Source organism: Fukomys damarensis, unplaced genomic scaffold, assembly GCF_012274545.1.
Source record: "Fukomys damarensis isolate Sample0158 unplaced genomic scaffold, DMR_v1.0_HiC HiC_scaffold_21, whole genome shotgun sequence".
Lineage (NCBI taxonomy): Eukaryota > Metazoa > Chordata > Mammalia > Rodentia > Bathyergidae > Fukomys > Fukomys damarensis.
The window spans coordinates 11,423,699-11,446,192 of NW_022900933.1; the positions used below are offsets into that span (position 1 = coordinate 11,423,699).

At 38.5% G+C, this 22,494-nt stretch overlaps 1 protein-coding gene across 2 annotated transcripts in view; it reads left to right on the forward strand.

Annotated features, from left to right (window-relative positions):
• Positions 1–22,494, forward strand: part of Rad51b (RAD51 paralog B) — a 756,475-nt gene that overhangs the window by 342,877 nt on the left and 391,104 nt on the right. The window lies entirely within an intron of this gene.

Sequence of the window (22,494 nt, forward strand, 5' to 3'; positions counted from 1 at the left end):
ACACGCATATATAATCAATTTTTTGTATTGACTTGTCTTGCTGGTCAAGCAAACATGTTTTAATAGCTAATAACTGAAAAATCTAGTCTCTATTGGCCTAATTGTGTTGTTGGCCTGCCTTGAGAATTATTGGCATTGCTAGGTGTGGTGGCACATGGCCTGTAATCCCAGTGCTCAGGAGGCCGAGGAAGGGTGATCACTGTGAGTTTGAGGCCAGCCTGGGCTATATAGTGAGTTCAAAGTTACCCTGAACCCTGAACTGCAGAGTAAGACCCTGTCTCAAAAAAAAAAAAAGAAAGAAGAGTTATTGGCAGTTAGGTTTTCTTATAACACTCTTTCCTGGAGAAGCCTTTGTGGATAAAATGAACAGCACATTGCATTTTAGAATACTATTTAATAATAACCAAGATGATGAAATAATTTTTGAGACTTCTGAATAATTCTCATAGCAAATAAAAGTGAAACATTATAGAAGATGCTTCTGGGTTACTCATCTCCATTGTGACCAAAATTTGCCATTTTCAAGTCTCATGTGGCAGAATGAGAAAGAAATGACTATGGGGTACATATCGTCTGCTCAGAGCCTTTTCCAGAATAGGTCTGTCTCCAGGATACTGGGGGCAATGAGGCCCTAGTGTCTAGTCTTAGGCTCACTTATATTCCTTCAAAGCCTTTGGCATATCTTGAACTGTGCTCAGTTGTATAGTCGCCTTGTCTTCAGGCAAAGAATATGGCTGTAACTGACAGGACAAGATTGTAGCTCCAGTTTCAGGCTTACCCATGACCTTTTGGTTAGGCAGGTCTTCAGTCCAGGGATGGGATCTGAGCTGTGTCATAAATCTGTTACATCTTTGTACTTCATCTGACTCTTAAGACTGCCTCATTTCTAAATTAATGACTTCGGATTTGACAAAATGATTATGACCAGTTTCTGGTGCCTTGATAGGCCAGGGTACCTCCTCATCTCATACTAAATTTGAGTTTTTTCACAACTCATATTATTTCCAACATGGCATTGTATTCTTCCTCTGCTCTTCAAAATCAGTTAAACTTTTTAACTGAGTGTCCAGGACTGAGAAGGTTCAGAGGAGACCTCACCTATTACCACTTGAAGGCATTAAAATCATAGGCCAGCATTATACAGATATTTTCTGATTCAACATAATTTGGATTATGTTAGTTCAGGCTGTTTGACTGAAAGTAATAGAAACTAATCTTGGTTGAGTGAAAGGAATAAAGAACAATTTTTAGATGGATATGGAGTAGGTCATAGAATTGAAGGAAAAGTAGAACAGATTTCCAGAGCAGGATAGCTCTAGAAACACAGGGAACAGAAACTACTACATTGATTTACCACTGCTGAGATGAATCCCCTCCAGCTATTTTCTGATCTTGATTATTCAGCGAATTCAGATTCCATAAAGCCTGATTCACTGGCTTGCATTATAAGCCTATCTCTTGACTAGGAGAAGACCCTATACCTTGGAAAACAATTTTACCAGCACTGGTTATAATGGAGTTAACCAAATCCAAACCAGAGTATTCCTACCAAAAGAGGAGGCCAAAAGACAAGTGAAAAACCTGTTTGACAGTGAGGGAGTAAATTTGGCCTCTCCGTTGTAGAAATGGTCTATATGAAGGATAGAAGTTGCCAAAATGACCCTTACCCAGCTTAGGTAGGTGTTCTTAGCTATGATTTTAGTGTTCTTTTGTCCCCAGTGTACTTTCAGAATCCATATCCATTATAAATTAGTGAGAGGTATATTAGTCATTCTAGTCGCCAATTTTAAAATTCTTTGAATGTGATAAAAATCATCATCATCATCACCACCACCACCACATATGGAAGACCAAACTTAGGGCCAGTCATTAGACGTAAACTATCAGAAGAGCATCTCAGCTACCTTCTCACTTTTAAATTGTATAGAATGATAGGAGTTGAGTCTTGGAGGGCTTTTACTAACTTGACTGACTGAATGAATTGCAAGAGGGCTACTTCTGCTGCTATAGGCTGAGAGATTTGTAACAAGAAGCCATATTGTGGACAGTGGATTATAATAACAGAGGATTTTAAAATGAGGATGACACATTGATTTGGAATGTTTTCTCATCTGTATTTACTTTTTCCTAAATATTTTCCCTTATGCTTTCTTTTTCAAGCGAATGACCAGCTGTGTGCCTCCTTTTTCTTCTCTCTTGCCTCTGTTCTTCATTTTTCTTCTCTCTTGCTTCTGTTCTTCATTTTTCTTGTCCTTAACCACTCCACTTTTTTTCCTCCAATCCTGTGTTTCCTGTCTAAATCTTTGCTGTAACTTCATTTCATCTGTCTTTTTATTTGATCAGTTAGTCTATGATTTCTTTTTTCTTCTTCTTTTTATTCTGTTCATTTTTTCTTCTCCCACAAACCACCAGTCTAGTTTCCTCACTCTCAGGCTTCTTATCTCATTGCTGTTAATCTCCAATGTGTTTACTGAGCTGTGTGCCAAAAGGCAAATTCCTCAGGGACCCCATCCCTGCCAATGCAGTGACAAGCAGCAGCTGTCATTACTCAACAGCTTCGCCATGACTGTCAGTCAATGGACAAGAAGCCTTGCGATAAACATTTACGTGTGTGTGTGTGTGTGTGTGTGTGTGCGCGTGTACGTGCGTGTGCACGACAGTGTTTGCTGAATAAAGAAGTACTTAGATCTTTGCTGGGTAGGGAAGAGAATTGAGCAGAAAGTTTTACCTGAACCTATTTCTTTATGAAGTTAGTAGACAAAACCTTAAGAAGTTAAGTAAGGACAATAGATGACAATAAAAAGAAAAACAGAGACAGAAGACCAATACACAGCCAATCACCAGACTGTTTTGCTGGCACATTATTGATAGCAGACACAGGGATAGATTATAGACATAGTGATCGAGCAGAATGCAGAAGCAGGGAAGAAAGAAATGGCAGAAAATGGTAATAAACCAAATGATTGATTTTTTTAATGAAAGAAGAAAGATGGCGGTATACGTAATGTGAAAGGGCAAGAAAATGGAAGTAGAGAGGCGTCAGTGAAGGCTTATACATGAGAAAAACAAGAAGTTCTCCTCACATCAATAAATGATTACAAACAAAGGAAAAGACACTTATGCTCCACAGATGCAGTAGAGTACTCTTCGGATTAAAAGCTAAATAAGACTAGAGTTTTATCTTTCTAAAAAGTAACTTTAGAAATCGAATCCTCAATAAAGAGAATGGGAAGAATTTACATAGATGAAATAAGGTACCTTGGCAAGCGATACAAACCTGAGATGGCAAAAGTGATTTTACATTTCCCTGGCAGGGTAACGACAAGTAAAAAGGAAAAACAAGATGGCCCAACGTGCACTGAATCTTGGGAAACTCACATGGTCTAACAAAAAAAACATGCCTGACTCTTTGCCAAGCGTGGTGCTTTGCATACACTTCTAATTTAAACCTCAGTATACGAAAAAGTAAAGCCAAGTACTGGGAATGTTATCCATTGGAAGAAAAAAGCAGAGGGAATTTTCTGAGTTCATTCCAAAGTCATAAGACTCGAGGGGAATTACTTTGATTTTGTCAAGTCAGAGTGAACAGCCAAAGGCAGCAGACATAGGATATTGTCAAAGGTAAATCACCCAGATCGGTCTGTTCTGTCTTATTGCAAGGTCAGAGGACTATAACAAGCTGGCCAAATGTTTTCAACCATGGAAATCCCCTAACTTTCCAACTGCTGCGGTCCCACAGTTCTGAGGCTTTACTCACAGGATGGCTCTTTTCCAACTTTCAAATCTTTCCAAGTTGATTAATCATTTTCTTGTTCTGACTCATTCAGGCCTCTAGAAAATAGCTGTAGGGACTGGAGGGGTATATAGATCCAGGAGGTCAGATAAATTGGTTTGATGTTAGTCTATAGAAAAAAACCTAGAAGACATTGCCAACAGCCTTTATGCGTACTGTCTTCAGATGCTAGTAGTGGGCTATGGCCAGAGGCTGTTGACTCATTCGTGTGAGTGAAGGAGAATATTTTCATGTGTATTAAGAAACCTTGGGTATGTGTGAATATTTTAGTTTCTTGGTGTAAGGTTAGGTGTTGGTGGTGAGTTTACATAGAGAGTAGATTACCATTGTGACCGATTATTTAGATGGACAGTAGACCAGCATGTAATTGTCTAACAATAACAACAACAGCAAACACATCTATATTGCTTATTATTTGTAAGGCACTGTACAACCTATTTTCCGTAAGAAACTATATTCAGAGGACTGAAAGGTCAATTTTCGTTGTCTAAGCTGATGTTATATACACTGATTACATTGTTTTGTCTGGCTAATATCCCCATCTTGATGTTTATTTTAGAAGAAATTATTCATTTTTAGATTTGAGATTATACTTGTGAGTCATACTGGAAAAACCATTTATCTCTCTCTCTTTAGTTTTTTTTTTTTTTTTTGGAGACAAGGTTTCACAGTTAGTTCAGGCTGGCCTTGAACTCACCACAGTGATCCTCCTGCCTCAGCCTCCTAAGTGCTGTGATTATAGGCATGTGTCACCACACCGTGCTAAACCACTTCTTTTGCTTTTACAATGCATTAAACTCCTGGTTTATTCATTGAATTCATGCACATTTATTAAGCAGCTGATTATACCGGGCGTTAGAGCTATCGTTGTAAGATACCTCCCATATTTGAAGTTACATTGTGTTAGTGCTTTGTGAATACTATGAGCTGAATACTTGGAGAAGCGTGGCAGAAGCAGCAGATCTTTCTGCAAAAGAGAGATAGAAACATTTGAGTTGGAACTTCAAGAATAAATATAAATTTTCCAGATTGACAAGGTTGGAAAGAGCACCATCAATACAGAAAACAGCATGTGTAAAGGCTAAGAGGTTTGAAAGAGCATAATATGTTCAGAGTAAAACAAGGCATTTTTATAGGATTGTGGCCAAAAGTAAGCCTAAAAATACTAGAAGGACTTACAGAGGTTTTAAAGAAATAAGTAACTTCATGTGATTTAATTTTCTGGAAGAGGATTCATCAGTAGTGTACAGTGGGAGAAAAAGATAACAAAGGGGTCAGTTCCAGAAGTGCAGTACAGTGTGAAAGTAGTGCTAGTAGTAGGGCAAGGAGAAAAGATACATTTGCGTTACATATCAGAAGTCAAATGGGCAGTTCTGCAATGGCTGGTTGGATATAAGAGTTCATATTTGGTTGATGCCCCTGATTAGGGACTTGGGTGCCTGAGTAGATCATGCCACCCTCAACAAGAAATTCTAAGCAAAAGCAGCCTTTGTAACATGTAGAGTTTAGGTGCTAAGAAGAGAATGCAGGTGGAGAAGTGCAGTAGATCACCATAGTATGGTCTAGAGAGTGTCTGATTGCCTATCAAATAGGCTATTAGTGCTGTATAGAAGAAATGTCAGGATTCGCTAATGGGATGCTTTAACATTATGTTTGTTGTTTCTATGGCAGAACACACTTTGGATTCTGTTCTCTTCTTATACGTGATTCAGACTTTTTAATGAGGTTTGACGTCTCAGGCAAAGGCTAGTAGGACACTGACCCTTTCTTTCTAGGCTGTTATCTTTGCGCCTGCTTTGTGGAAGAGTTGGGGAGTTGTTCTCTAAAACACTAAACACAGCTTTCCTTGGCTGACCTGGTTTCCCAGTGACTCTTGGCTCTGTATGGATTTGCAGGCATCCACTCAAAAGAATGTCCTTTGTATACAGCCCCTTAACTCATTGTAACAGTCTGTTTTGAAGTTTAAGAAAGTACACAAATTGATTTCCCAGCACTTGTCCATTTTTAAGGACACCTGTGTGAACTCTATCGCGTCAGCTGCCCCTTCACCTTTTGTTCACCTGCTATTGCAATTATGTGAGCACTAATGTATCTGCCTTCCAATTCTCTGTCCTGGGAAATTTCTTTATGGGAGAATTATTGGAAAAAGTATTTTTGCTATGGAGCCAACTCAGATTTAAATCTCTTCCCAGCCTAAAGAACACCTGGCTTCAAGTGTCTATTCCCTCCTGACTCTGAAGAATGAACTGCATCTTAAACCAAAGCTAATAAGCGAACTGAGAAACTCTGAGTCTGTTTCCTCCTGCTGTTTGCTGAAGCAATGAAAAAAAAAAATAAATGAATTCAGATAGTCTAGAGCAAATTTGAAGTATCACAGGATGAGGCCCGGCAGCATTCTGGAACTCAGAGGCCTTGGTTTTGATACCATATACGTAACAGGCTTATGCAGGCTGCTGGAGACGCCTCCCTCACAAATGGGGCACTTCCCTTTTGCAATGAAAATTGACTTCTCATGATGTACTCCGTGGTTTCATGCTGCCCCTGCCATCTAGAACCTTACACAGAAGAGGTCTGTAACAAATATTTGATATCGAGTTGTGGTGATTACTTAACATGTAAAGATTCTGATCTCCTTGAACGTAATTGGTCCAAGGTCACGATTGGCAGCTGTAAGATATTCTAGTCTGCAGACATATTTTACTTAATTTTCTCACGGGTGTCTTTTAAAAATATAAATTCAGTGTCAGCATTTAAAAATTGAGAGAGATCATTTCAAAATCCAGGTTTCTGATTTATCTTCAAAACTGGAAGATCTGCAACATTGCAGAGTACCGATCCATTAGAGCTGCACAGCAACTGCCCCTGTAGGATGGTGCCTTCCCAGACTGCCAGGGTCCTCACTGCTTCCTGTTTTTCTTACACCTGACCCACCTCGATCATACACTACATGCCTTGTCTCTTATCTTCGTGATCTTTGTAGAATCTGATAGCAAAATTTAGACACTTATAAATCAGCATATTTCAAAGTATTTTAAAGAGCTTTATTGAGATATAGTTTACATACCATAAAATTCACCTGAAGTATACAATTCAGTACTTTTGTCTATTTACAGAATTGTACAACTACTATTATTACCCAATTTTAGAACATTTTTACCCCCAGAAGAAATCTTCTATACATTATCAGTCACTCCCTATTCTTTCCCTCTATTCCTGATCCTATTCCCTAGCCTTAGGCAATCTCTAATCCACTTTTTGTGCCTAGAGTTTGGATTATTTATTTCTACTTTTTGATATTATAAATATTGCTGCTATGAATATTTGTATACAAGTTTTTGCACATATATTTATTTATTATTTCTCTCAGATACACACCTGGGTCATATGTTAACATGGGTCATACATTTTAACATGTTGAAGGGTTGCCAAATGGTTTTTCAAAGTATCCACACCATTTTGCATTCCCAGTAGCAAGATATGAAGGGTCTAGTTTCTCTGTGTTCTTGCCAACACTTTTAATTGTCAACATTGCAGCCATCCTAATCATTGTAAAGTGATATTTCATTGTGGTTTCAATCAAAAACAATTTTTACAAAATAGAATTCCTTAATCATTATAAGGAAATGTTGCTGATAGATTATACTGACCATTATTCATCCCTGGGACTCTCAGCTTAATCTCCATTCTTAAAGTCAGACCACACAATGTAATGTGATATGTCCCTGGGTTGTGGTCTTAGAGCACCTGCAATGAATTCCATCAGCTTGTTTTAAAAAATCCAGCTTCCTGGGTTCTGATAGGGAACAGTGTACCTTGGTATAAACTGTGATCTTGAGTAGGTTGTGTTATTCCACTTAGCCTCAATTTATCACCTCATCAGTTTATGGATCAGTTTCATTAGGGAATTGGACATAATATCTGTAATCTTTTTCAGCTGTAGTAATGTTCTGTAGTATTCTGTGAACTGTGATCAGAAGACACTAGGTTCTGGAGGAATCTTGGCACTTTAACAACAATGAAATGACAAATGTTTACTGAACAGTCACAACATACAAGGTCCCCTGCTGACTGCTCAGGCCACACAGATGACTTAACTGTGTCCTCTGTCCTTGTGGGAATACAGTCTCTTCAGTGAGACCCATTCCAGATATGACACAACTGTGTTCTGGGGAAATGCTCCTCTTCTCTCACTTCTTATGGGATGACAGAGGACCAAGGCAAGAGGGGATGGATTCCTTGCTTTCCCAAGACTTTACCATCCCATTCTCCTCTTTCTGGTTCTTTTTCTGATTCCGTTTCTCAAGGTGTACAAACAGCACCACAGCTGCTCTTGGTGGCCCTGAGTTTAGCGAGCACGGAGGAATCCCAAGCGTGTATAGTTTCTTATAAGCAATTGGAGCCCTCCCATCTGCCTGACTGTGAGACCTCATGACTGCCTTCTCACCCCAGCCTGCCTCCACAAAAGGAAGCAATTGTCCTGCTCCAGCCTCAGGCCCTATTGCTCCCCAGAAAGCCTCAGCCCTTTATTTTTTAACTGAATCCCACAACTCCACTTTGGTGCCTGGGATGCTTTCTCCCACTTTCTGTGCTCTTGTTTTGTTCACTGCTCCATCTCTTCTTTCAGTTCCTCATTTCTACCTTCATTCCAGCCCAGCAGTACCCATTTGTGAGATGTTAAAGTAATTTTTATATAATCATCCCAGCCAAAAGAAGCACACGGGGCTTTTCCTCTTTGTCCAGCAGAATCTGTTATGACAGATATTTCAGTGATCTCATTTCAAATATTTTATTCCATTGTTCCCTTAAATATTCTTTACTGACAAAGGTTCTTATATTTAGCTATCACAAGTGTAATTAAATATCCAGATTTAAAAAGGAAGGTCTCAGATGTATGTGATAAACCTGTGTTAGTCACATTATTCAGACCTACAAATCTTCCCTTTTTCTCCTATTCCTTTTACTCAGAAGACCGCAGTCTGGCCATAAGAATATGCACAAAGACACTGGAAGCAGAGAGACCTTTCTACCGAGTGTGACTGTGACATTGTCCAGGAGCCTCATCCCCTCTTTACCAGCAGCAGTGGTTTTATAGGTTCCCCTTCTCACCCTGCGTGTTACATCTGCAATAATAAAGATTACCTTGGAGCTTTAGTTTTCTTTATTACAGAATGGACTGTATTGTGTAAGTTTGGAGCCACAACCCATGCTTGTTATATTTGTTATGAGTGAGATGGCTTAGAACAGCGCCTTTCACCCCAGGATCTGCAAGCCTTTAGCAGCCTCATTTCCACTTCCGCATATAACCACTTAGTAAAGTGTAGGTAACACACAGGAACTTCTGATAACAGGCAGAGGGAGTGGGGTGGTGGTATCTACTAGCAGCATGAGCCTTTTTTTCTTCAGCCAGTATGACTTAAACTCATGTGGGTACAAGGCACTTTTCTACAGCATACATTAACTAATGCTTTTTACTTGACATGCATTACAAGCGCTGTACTCATTAGTTACTACAAGTAAAGTACCAATAAAGGACAATTATTCCTAGAACTAAAGAAGAACAAACTGAGATTTTATTTTTTTAATTGAGTTTATTGGTACATTTTAGGTATACAGTACAGTTACATTCATTATTGGGATTTTATACCTTTACATGACAGGTCTTGGTTCTCATTTTTTCCCCTTGTCCCTGCCCTCCCTTCACCCCTCCTCCCCTCCCCCTTTACAAACACTTCAAACTGAGATTTTAGCTGGCACAGGAACTTGTTTCTTTATGGTGAGTCACAGGTAGAATAAGATAAAAGTGTCCAGAGTATAGAAAGCCTCTTGTTTCAGTGGCCTGATGTTACTTCTCAAGGAAATAGGTATTGTTCTCACACCCATCCCAGCTCATTCACAGGGATGCAAGAACTCCAGGACTTTACCCTGTGGAGATATGCCTGGATGTTTTTCTTTCTGAAGGATCATAGTACTATTTTTTTTCCAAGTTAAGCTATCAGAGAAGAAAGTCTATCTTACCCCTCTGTGAGGTAGATGGCAAAGAAGTTGAGAAGGAAAGAACTTGCATTTTTCTTTGCCTTAGGCACTATCTTGGGCACTCTGCATGTATTATCTTATTAAACCAAAATAAAACTAAATTCACATGTGACGTGCCTGCAGAGAAAGCACTTCCAGTGGCTTGCTGTTTTGGCCTGTTAGTGTCCTGTTAGCCAGTAACCATTTGTATGGCAACACGGCTTTAACCCCAGATAGCCACCAGGACCTATTTTGTGACAGCTTTTTGCTTTTCTCTTTCAAATGTGGCTCTGGTACACTGAGAAATTCAAATTTCATGTTCTTTCCGCTTGGAATCTGCTGTACAACTTTCAAGGAACCTTTTCTCTTTCCTTTTTGTTTCTTTTCTTTCTTCATTTGTTGTAAGAAGAACATATGCTCTTTTAAAATTGTCAGTTATGGTATCATGATAAAATATTTTATTTCATCATTTTGGCAGAATATAGTAAATTAGGTATCATTTACATTTTTTTCAGTTATCAGATTTTATTTTATTTTTAAAGTATAGTTTCTGCCTACCACACCCCAACCTCGCCTACTGTAGGACAGACAGGCCTGTGTATTTTTTCTGCTGTTTCCAGACCTTCATGGGCTTCTCCTGCTTAGTCATTCCTCATGAGCTCTGGAGTTTGCACCCTTCTCCTGTCACTTTTGAGCTGTATAACCTTGGACACACTGCCTCAGTTTCCCCATGTGACAACACTCATTGAGTTGTTATTAGGATTAAATGACTGGCAGTGTCTTCTCTGTCTTCAGACTCGCCCTGTTCTTGTCCACTCTGACCATAGATCAGTTGGTCTCAGCATGGCCATCCTTTAGTTCTGAAGCTTCTCTGGTTTCTGCCACCTGTGCCTTGGCATCTGAGGCCCTTCTGGGCCAGTACGCACTGCCCCTTCTAGAAATGGCCCCTTCTGCCATTTCTCTCTGCTCCATGGCATAAACCCCATCTTCCAGCCAGCCTGAACTAGTCAGCCTTCCCTAAAGTACACCTGTCTCAGAACTTCTGCTTGCCTGGAATGAATGCTTGTCTGTCTTTGCACATCAAAATTCCCATCACCCTTCAAGACTCCCTCCATAGCCATCCTAACCAATAGCTGTTAGAGGTGATCAGCAACCCCTGAACTCCTAGATGGTACTAGTCACAGGTTGCCTGGAACTAGAAGATATTATTCCATCTTGTTTCCTTCCCTGGGTAGTAAGCCCCGGGAAGGTAGGAAGTCCAGTTTCTCTTACTTGAGTGCTCAATAAATATATCTTGAATAAATAAATGACAGAGTTTGCCACCTTTTTGTTTCCTTAGTTTGAATTTTGTCTCCTCTAACTCCTCAGTTGAGTTTCCTCTAACATTCAAATAGAGAAAGGTAGAATACATAAACATTGGGATTTAGCATTTCATTACATACTCTTTTTTGAGTACCTGCCAAGTGTTAAAAATTATGTTAACTGCTGGGGTTAAAAGTAATTATAGATACAATTTATGGAGGCCTTGCTAGTTCCTAAGGACCATGCTAAGTAAGTATTTTTCATATATTATCTCATCAAAGAATTCTCATGACAACCACATGAGAACGATATTATTATCAGTGTGTTATTACATAAGCTGTAGGTCAGAGAAGTTAGTAACTTGCTCAAGGTCACCCAGCTAGTCAGTTGTAGAACCTCTAGTTATAAAATATAATCTGCTCTTGGAAGGGCAAGGAGGCCCTCTGAAGCTGGCCCTGACCCTGAAGTAGCTGATGTTGGAGGCTGTCTGCTGACTGTACTCCTTATAGCTGGGCAATGAAGGCTTCCTTGAAGGGGGCTCTGGCAGTACACTTTACACAGTAGTAGAGATAGTATAATCTCTTCCACACTAACAATACCAATAAGTGGTATTGCTTTATATATTGTTATTGTTACTAATTTAAAATGTGCTCTTCAGAACTAATTTACATCTAAAAACTATGACTTTATATCAGATTTTTTAAATTTTAAAGCACATCAGTACTTGTTGCATTCAGATCACTCATTGCTTTGATTCATGTGTGATAATTAATGACATTTCTTTTTGGTAATCAACTTTTTGGTATTATAAGTTTTCATATCACAAATTCACTTAGAATTATCATGGCTTTTTTCTAGTTCAGGGCAGGTCTTAAAGATGTTGAAATTCTTTCATCTATGCAAGTTTTGGCAAACTGAAGGCCTTCTTTCCATCCTTCCTTTTATTAATTTTTTTTTCTTTCACTACTGAGGATTGAACACAGGGTCTTCTCACTGAGCTACATCCCAGCTCTTTTTTATTTTGAGATAGGGTCTCACCAAGTCAACCAAGCAGGGTTTGAACTTGCCATCCTCCTGTCTCAGCTCCCAGAGTGCTGGAGTTACAGGTGCGTGCTCCCATGCCCAGCTTTTTCTTTGTATAAAGCATTATTCACCCTTTTCCTCATTGTAAACTTTCTTTATAAACATTTAGGGAAAAAAAAGTAGGTTTCTGCTTTTTATTTCATTTTTCTAATAGTTTGTCTTTTGGGTTGTTATCTAGCTTGTAAAAATTATTGCATAACATCATAGTTAAATTGTCACGGCTGGTGTTGTTTTATATTTTCCAAGGTTTAGAGCTCACTGATTTTTTTGATCCAGCCTTTTCTTCCTTGAGGAATTCAATTCCCCTTTGTTCATTTATTTATAGCTCTGCTGTGGTTATGGTTTAGAGACTTGGCTTTTATTGCTTCAATTGCTCTGTAGTAATTGACACTCTATACACATTCCAGGTCCCTGTTCCTTTTGCATATGAACACACATTACTTGACGACTCAAATAGAATATAATTATTCCCCTTTATTCCGGGATATCTTTGAGATTCTAGGTTATTTTGTTGGTCTATTCTGCTTAAACATGAGACTGACAACATTGCCTATTAGAAACAACTGACCTTTTATTTCTGCTGGTATTTCGTCACTATGGGTACATCTCAATCTAATTATATGTTGATTTGTAACCAACAGAGGTGCCTGTCATTTAATTTTGTGATCTTTATATCTCTTCTATTTAGAAGCTTCCAGGATTATTGTTTCAGTTTTAGTTTCATTAAACAGGTCTCTTTTCATAACAATCTTTCAATCTATTAGTTTTCAATTACTCTGTCAACCCACGTTATCTGTTTAAAACAAGAACAGTGGTATGTTGGTGCCCTGTGTGTTGCCTTCTAAAATGTTATAGAAAGCACTATTTATGCTATGGTTGCTGCTATGAATTAGTACAGTGGCTCATAAAAGATACTTAACCTTAGGAGGAAAAAAAGCTTAGCTAGACTCCTCACTGAAGTCTGATTTGGGTACAATGAGAATTCATCAAAAATAGAGAAGCTGCATTTCCTAGGAAATTGAGGCTTTTTCCTGTATTTGGGAGTGGTGAAGGATACGCCCAAGAACTTGGAACAGATACAGCATTGGCAGACAGACAAAAGATCTATAGGGCAGGACTTCCTTTTTATTCCCCGAGCTCTCCCTCCCATTGTCTCAGAGAAGATGGAGCAAATACACAGACAGAAGCTGCTTCAGTATTGTCGTTTATTGATAGGCTGCTGTGTTCAGTGATTCCTCTGGCCCGTGGTGTCTGCTGGACAGTTGGAGGCTTTTTGAAGCTATTGTATTCTTAGAGAATAATTAGGGTGAATGAAGCAGGGGGTAGGGGTTAACAACAATTCTTTGTTGCAAGCAATTGCTAGTCTTGGCATCAGTATTGGTAACAAGGCCAATCTACTGGAAGGAATCGAAACAAAAGATGGAAAGGTTGCGGTTGGTTTGTCTAATCCATCCAGTAAATCCACCCATGCATGGCCATTGTGCCCTGTGAGCTCTCTGGAAATGCCTTTGGTCACACTGCATTCCAAGTCACTGGGTGGGTGATTTCTGTGAAGTCTTGTACATGGATTTCCTAGAATGTTTCCCATAGCAAAAAAGGAGATGCACAGGTGTTGCCTTGGCAATTAATCAGTATACTTCACAAAGAAAATAATCTCCTAACATTTGAGTACATGAATGGGAATGAATGAAAGGCTCATGATCTTTTCCTTGGATGGAGGAGTTAGAGAATGTCCTGACATAAAATAGCTAGATGTGTTGATTGACACCAAGGCAAAACTACCTAGGCAAAACCATGACCTGTGTCCTCACTGTTGCCTCCATCCCTTCCAGGCTGATCAGGCCCAGTCCTAGTCCTAGAGTCCTAACCACACATGTATTGTGCTCTAGAGGAGGCCTGGCCAGACTGGGGTCCAGCAAACAGAGGCAGCTATAGACCTGGTACTTCAAAGTCAGTAGTTTTAGGGACTAGGAGCTTAGCTCAGTGATAGAGTTCTTGCCTGTAGTATGTGTGGAAAAAAGAGAAAAAAAGAAAAAGACAATAGTTCATATTGTTCCCTTACCTATTTATGAAACTGGAGCTGCTGCTAAATTCTGAGTCAAGTAGACTTGCAGCTATAATTGATCAGATTATAATGGCGCCCTACGTAGGGACCCTGGGTTCCTGCTTTGACACCATCATTTAAATTTTCGTCTACTGGTGTGATCTATAAGTGCACAATGCCTCATACCGCCTTCTTCCAAATCAGCTCTCCACCCAAGGATTCCAAGTAGGGAGAGGCCTGCCTGCCTCAAATATTTCATTTGAATTGTGCAATGATACTTAACCCTATATTTCATTTTTTGTTGCTTATCAAAGAAGACAGAGACACAGAGGTGGAAGAGAGATGGTGGTAGGTATGTCTCCAAGGAGGGTTATGACCATAGTCACATCCCTAAAAAGCAAATTCGTCCTCTCTCATAATGAATAGGGCTTTAATCCCACAGTCATTTAGGGCAACGATGACTTACATTTGACATCCGAAACTAGGACTGTTTGAGCTCAGGTTTGAACTCTGAGCAGTGTTCGTGGCGGTGTTCTGGGAGCACTTCTGACTCTCAAGAGTCTGTTTGTGTGAGGAGTCTTGGCTGTCAGGAAGTTGAGAAGGTGGTGTGGGTATCAAAGGAGGGGGGACAGTAGTGTGCTTATTTTCAGTCTTGTCAGCTGCTCTGGAAATCAGCCAAAATGAATGAGATACAACAAGCCTTCAGGGTTTTTGTAAACTAAGGAGAAGCAAGGCTCCTCCTTTTAAAAAGCTCCATGGAATTTAGACTTAAAGCTTCATGTGTATTTGTTTTGGAGCAAATGTAAAACCCCTGAACTTTCCCCAAGAAAGTGTTAACTCCCAAGAGCCTATGGTGGGCCCTAGCTCCCAGCACTGTATGCATCGTAAGGTAGATAAAAGAGTCCAGCACTGTTCCATTTAGCCTCCTAGCTCTATTTGGCCGGTGGAGAAAGATTGATGAGAACCCTGATTAGATCTGTCTCTAAAGCTTCCAGCGGATTATTGGAAAGACTTGAAAAAAATCCTGTGACTTAGAAAGTGGAAGTTCCAGTAGATGAGGGAGAAGAAAGGGTATGTCTTCTGGCCTCAAAGGTGCCAGGATGTGTACAGACATAAACTGAGCATTTTTAAAACACAGAGCAGTGTAATCATCCTAAAGGAAAGAATCTGGGAGATTTCAAATAATAGAAGGTGAAGTAGAGAACCTAATGTGGTTGTGATTTCTGTAACAGAAGTCACCAGCTGTTTTTTGGGGTTTTTTTGTTTTTGTTTTTGTTTTCCCTAGGCATGAGTTGTATCCTTTACTGGCAGTCATGCTCCAAGTTTAATCCCTCTATAGTGTGTCTTTGGTCAGACAGTCACATCATGAAAACACCAGGCTGTTTTTATTGTACTCCCACATAGTGTTCACACTTGTTGGGAAAAAGGAAATCTGGATAAATAGCATTTTTCCCCTTGGCATTGTGAAAAATATGCTAAGAAGAGCAAAAGGTATTTTCAGAGCTAAATAAGAGTCATTCTTTACAATTTTGAAAGCCCAAGTAGGTAGCTGGGTAAGTATTTTCTTGGAGCCTGTTAGTTTTAGCTCACAGTGATTTCTGAGCAGCTCTAAGGAATGCTGGGACAGGACACATACACAACTCTACTACAGTTGCCATCTCTCCTAGAGCGGTCTTTTCTATACTATAACTTTTGGGACTTTTCTGAAGAATTACATTAGAGCTGGTCTGCGATAAGCTTTGAACATCACTCTTAAAAGCAGAACAACTTTTCATCATAGAACTGGATGGAAGGAATTGGCTCTTTAGTTTACCTCTTACTTTTTTACACATTGAGAAACCAAAACTGAGAGCAGTTAAGCGACCTGCCTAAAGTTAAACTACTAGTTAGTATGGGAACAGAAATGACAAGTTCTAAGTTGTCTAATTCCTGGTTTGTTATCACAATGTAAGCTCTGTCCATAAGAAGGAAATTCAGCCCAGAGTCTCTGTAATTTTAAGAAATTGCACGAATGTATCAATTTTAGTAGAAACTGCTAATCAAAATAGCCTTACCATTCTCAATGAAACATAATTTTAAGGAGAGGCCTTTAGAATAACCTAATTTTAAACTATAATGCTAATTCTTTATTAGTCTAGTGGGGGAATTTTTCTCCTATGCTTCATGACATACTTGAAGGTTTTTTTATTGAATACTTATTTAACCCTAAGATCTTTTATTTGAGAGTGAACACTGGCATTCTAGGGCAGTTGAAGAAGCCGTTTTACAGAGGGCCACATGCAAGTGACAGCATAAACCAGAAAAGGGAATGATATAGAAGGGAAATGGTCTTCATAGTGCTGCTCAGTACTTTATAGTTCACAAAATGCCTTTATATGGATTTCCATTTGGTCCTTGGAATAGTTTTATGAAAGTAGAGAGAATGGATATATGTATAGCTGTTTTCCAGAAAGCAAAACTGGAGCTCAGAAAAATTATTGCTTTACCTGCAAAGCTAGGAAGCTACCAGGACTGAAACCCCAGTCTCAGTTCATTTCATTACTTCATGTACATCAGTTGCTGAAGTGATAATACTTTAAAAGGGATCCCTGTTTTCGTTTTACTTTTTTTTCTTTCTTCTCCAGGGCAGAAACTCCAATGTATACACTTTGCTTGTCCAGTTCAAGCTGTTTTCACTGCCATTTGTTTTCTGCCTTCATGATATTTTCCTAACATGGAGGGGATGGGCCTTTTAGTAATCATTAAAATTGCTTTTGGGGTTGTATTCTTCTCTCCTTCACATCCTAGCTTCAGACCTAATGCTTTCTGGTTTTCCACTCAGACAAGTAAGGCTGCTGTAATTGTTGGCAGTGCCTTGCCAAACTGCCAGTGCAAATGAAGGATCTTCATTTTTAGAAGAAAAGAAATTCAGTGTAGCAAAGTTCATGAGCCTCTTTTTACTCTTCTAACACAGCATGTATTTTGAAAAGATGTTATTTGGTTTTTTTTACATATAACACTAGGTGGCAGAATAACTATACCACAAAGAACCATTTTCTTTGTTTCTTGCTAGTTGAAGGAGCAGGGACCTAAAGAGTGAGGCATAAACCATCTGTGGCTACATGATATTGGACCAATAACCTGGCCAGTATTTTCTTGACAGGGAACTGGCTGCAGGGATTCTAAAACATATGCTTCCAAGATACTGTCTTTAAGTTTCCGTTACACCCTCCTTCCCCAACTCCCTTGCGTTTTAATTTTTCTGCCCTGTTGCATTCTGGTAGCAGAGTACAGACATGGCCTGTAGGCAGCTGCTCTGAAATGGCAGACTGGGATGGATGTACCCAAGGGAGGTGGCAGTCTTGCCTTTATGTGCCAGTGAGTCACAGAAGGCTCAGGGGTAAGGCACCTGAGCCCTTGTCCTGTGTGGCTTCAGCCCCTGTCAGAAGGTCAGCAGGCTGAACTGGATCAGATTGAAGATGTTTCCCTGGCTAACTCAGATATGCAGAGCAGGATTTTGTTTTAGAAGAGCAGATTGATCTTGATTTAGCTATGAAACTGGCTTAGAAAGACTGCTACATGGTTGTGGGACATGACCTCCAGTTTTTTTTTTCCTAGCAATTTGCCAGTATCTGCTACTCAGGATGCCTCACATGCCACAAGACACACTAAGCTAAGTAAAGCTGTAGTGCAAGTTTTGTCCTTTCATGTTGTGAAGGGTATGAACTTGAGTTACAGAAATATTTCAGATTTTTTTGCTGAAAAGGAAGAAATAGCATTAAAACAAAACAATACACACCAAATGGTAATAATACTCTAGTCTCCCTTGAAGTAAGAAAGTCCAGGAGAATTAAGTAAGTCTGAATGTATAAAATTGATCAAACAAAACTTTTAATTTTAATTATAAAAGCATTCTTTACAAATGAAACACAGATTTCATTAAATAGTATGTTGTGAGTTCCTTATGTGAATCATAAATTATTCCATTTACAGAAATGAAAAGAAATTTTTGACTCTTCCAGCACCCACTTGTTGCATCAAGCAAAAAAACAAGTGACCTATAGCTTTGCACTTGTAATTCTATCACATTTTACACTACTTCTCAATTGGGAATCTCGTAGTGTTTTTTAGTTCTTAGCTGGCAGCCCTGATAATATGTTAATTTTGCATACACACACACACACACACACACACACACACTCACAGAGCCTGGTGACATGGAGCCCATGAAGTGACCAGGTGAGTCACAGTAACCCAGATAATCTTGTAGATGAGGGACAAGTGGGGTTTGTTTGTTTGCCTGCCAGAGTCACAATTCTTTCATAAAGAATACATTACATGACTTTTGAGGTTACCACAAACAACTCTTATAAATCAGACCATATGTTAACCACGAGCCGCCCCTATAGTGATATTTTGAAGCTAGGAGAGGCTTTTTAAGAAAGAAATATCATAAAAATTCCAAACCAGGATCAAATTTTCAGGGTGGGGAGGAGCCTTTTTATTGTTTCTTCTAATAGCTGCTTTGGCACTTTGTGGATAAATATGTTGTACAAAATACGCCACAATACGGGCTCTGAACTATCACCTGGCTTTGCTCCCACTGCTCTTTAGCATCCATCCTGAATTATTAATTTACGATGTTTTATTGTTGTTTATTATTAATTATTTTCTCTCTCATTTGCCCTGTCTTTATTTTGACAGTCCTCCAATTAATTGATATCTTCTGCAATTAGGGCTACAGCAAATGTGCCTGTGCACTTTTATGTGGATCTTGACTACGCAGGCCATGCTTTAAAAATTTTCTGGAATAGAATGATGGTAGAAATGAGTCACAGTTTGTTTCTGTATTTGTTTCTGAGTGGAGAAGCTTAATTTTCTCACTATAATGCCTGAGGTATGGAACTATATTGTTTACTTTTAAAAGAGACAACCAAAATTTAGTGAATTCATTTAATTAGATGTGTTTAAATATTACAGAATTCTTTAGACTTGCATTTCCAAAGTGAACAGCACAGTGCTCGCAGTTTTATCATTTTTATCTGGGGGGAGGGGAGGGAAGGGTACCCAAAAAAGGCAAAACCCTCTCGCTATTCTCTGAGAATAGGACTTTTGGGTATTGCCCAGGCCTGTTCACAGCCTTAGGACAGCTAGCATTAATTCACTGAGGGCCTCATACCTAAATGACAGCTCAGAGCAGAGACCTGAGGGACTGGGGTCTAACAGTAAGAAAATCAGAGGATAGAGCTGTGAGAAAGCAGCAATCGCCGTGGGGAGAGAAAACACAATGGTTGCCCCAGTACAGCAGCAGGGCTGCAACCAGGAGTAACCAGAAGTTCCGACACGCCTGTCCTTGTGGACCCAAGCTAGATATGTCAGCTTGAAAACCATGGTTTTCAGCATAATAAAAAAGCCAACTCATGTTCTTGAGTGTCAGCCTATTGAGCTCTCCAGCACAGCCTAATAACTTACATTAATTGGAAGAAAAATGTTTCCAGAAAGAGAAAAGATACTGGACAAAACAACTTTGTCTTTGACTAGTTGTCATGGCCCTACTACTTGGAGTAATTGACAAGTCCCTGATTCTTGTATGACAGAAGGGGGGAGTTATTCATCATTTTCTATTGTACCTTTCAAGAAGAAATTTATTTTAAAAAATAAACATTTTGTTTATGAACTTAACATCACTAGCAGTGATCAGTGAGTTCAAACTCTTTGTAAGGTATAATTTACTATTGTGCTCCTCCCTCCTAAGTTTGTGTACCTCAAGGAGCCCTGTCCCATTAAAATTCTTTCTTAAAAGCACAAGGTGAAAGAGCCAAACGTGTTGTTTTTTTAGAGAGGAGTGTAGCTTTAGAAGGAAAGAGATCTCAGTCCTTTTTCTATTTTAAATCCTGGTAAATAACTTGAAACCTGTGAAAGCTTTTGAAGGAATGTAGAGGAGCTGTCTTTGTGACTCTAATGTTCAGGAAAACAAAATATCGGAAAAAATGTTAAAAAAAAAAAAAAGACTTTCCCATGATGGACTGTGTTCTGTGAAGTGTCCTGCAAACATTACATCTGTCCCTCTAGGCACAGTAGGTAATTCACTTGCCTTCATGTTTGTTGAGTGCATCTTTACCCATGGCCCAACTGAATTTTTTGACTTTAACACTATGCTTTTCCATCTTAGCCCTTTAAAAAATGTGAAATACTGTTTTTGAGAGATAACAGCATTGTTTAGGACTGACATTCTGATGTATTTATGTAAAAATCTTCCATTTTCAATTTCATGGGAAAACATCTGCGCCTCTTATGACTGAACAGGGTTCTGACTCCCATGTATCTTTAAACCTTCATATGAAGATGGACCTGATACCTTTCGAGGAAGCCTTCATAACCTCTAAGGTGTCGGAAGGAACTCAATTTATTGAGCTTTGAAAGGAATACCAGCCACATACTTTCTTTCAGAGTCCCTTATTTCTAAAGGTCTCTTGTAGCTTTTACAAAAGAGAAACAGCTCAAATTCCTCTTCTAGTTCCGCAGCCTGCAGGAACTGCGTGTACCTGCAGTCATGCAGTTCAGAGTAGAGAACAATCGTATTGTAGCTGTGGAAATTTTGAGCTTTCAAGAATGACTTGGTCCTAGTTTTCTCAGAAATAATCTTTATAGGACCTTAAATGTAGATCTTCTGTATTTTTGGTCCCAACTTCTTGAGAGTATTATTATGTGAAAGAGCAATAAGAAATAGTCATCTAATATAAGTCTAGCTTGGGTATGTATTTTTGGATTCCCATTTAAATATAATCCTACCTTATATTCTGAAAATTCGCTATACTCTCCCTGGCCTTAATCTGCTTTCCTACTTCTCCTTCACCGGTATTCTTTCCATCACACTTATGCATGCGTGCACACACGCACACACACACACACACCTTTTACTATGCAATGGAGAAATATGCACAATATTTTTAATTGGGTCATATTTATGTGAACTTAAACTTCATGGAGCAACACTGCAGAAATAAGAGAATTCTTCACAGCTGCCTACTAAGTTATATTGAATATATATAGTTTTCTAATTCCCTACTATTTCAAGCAGTGGTACAATGTCATCTTTACTTTTTCTGTTGAAAAAGGAATGATTCTGGGAAATCTGATCAATTTCTCCATTCAAATAGATAGAAAAACATAAAGTAAAAAAGCCACTTAGTCATCATCTTTTATTCATAAACTTTAACATATTTTCCTCCATACTCTAAAAATTTTTATTTATATATTAACAAAAGTGATATGCTATCTATAGAATTTTTCTACTTAATATTATATTTTAAGTAGTTTCTCATATTTTTTAATTTTTCCTTTGAAAAAAAATTTGGAAAATTTTTGGTTATTTTTCAATTGAAATGGTAATGTATGTTTTATATTAATTTGTAAAAACTCTTTATAATAAAACTGTTAACCTTTTGTCTCATGCTGTATTTATTTCAGTCATTTTTCTCAGTTTCTTATTTGCCCTTTAATTTTATCTATGAAATTGTTGATATGCAACAGATTTATATAATCAGATATTTCAGTATTTTTTTAGGACTAAAAAGACCTTAAGAGAAATTGTAATAAACTTTTGTAAGAAGCTGTAATGCATACTTTTAAAAAGTAACTTTTAGCTACTATTTTGAGTGTTTTGTATGGTATAGATTTGTATGTATTGACTGCTTGCAACAGCCCTGTGAGGTGGGTAATATTATCTCCATTTCACTGATGAATAAATTAAGGCACAGAAAATCCTGTAGACAGAAGCAGCATAAATGAGATCCAGAGTCAGGCAGTGTGGCTGTGAGCCCACCGACTTACCGACTACATTGCATCGCTGTATGACTTATTGGAGTATTGGACCCCAGTATTATGCTAAGTCCTACTCTGTCTCAACAATCATTCAAAGCAAAGGAAAAAATACTTCTTTTTCTTCTATTTTGTGAATAACTCTATATTTAATTTTAACGTACCTGGATTTTACCTTGGTGTATGCTATGAAGTGAAACTCATACTTTTATCAGTTGTCAGTGTTCCCAGTAGTTAGCACTTTTTTTTAGAAATTTTGGAAGGACTTGCCTTCTCCAAAAAGCCTTTGTAATTAGTGATACTTCATAGTACTTGTTACTTCAATTATTTATTTGTTCAGAAGTCTTGGTTTCCTCAGCAACTTTAGTCTGTATGATTTTGTGGAATCTCTTGTTACTCTTAGATTAAAATGCTTATAAAATAAAGGCACAATCTATTTTTTTTTTTTTTTTTTTTTTTT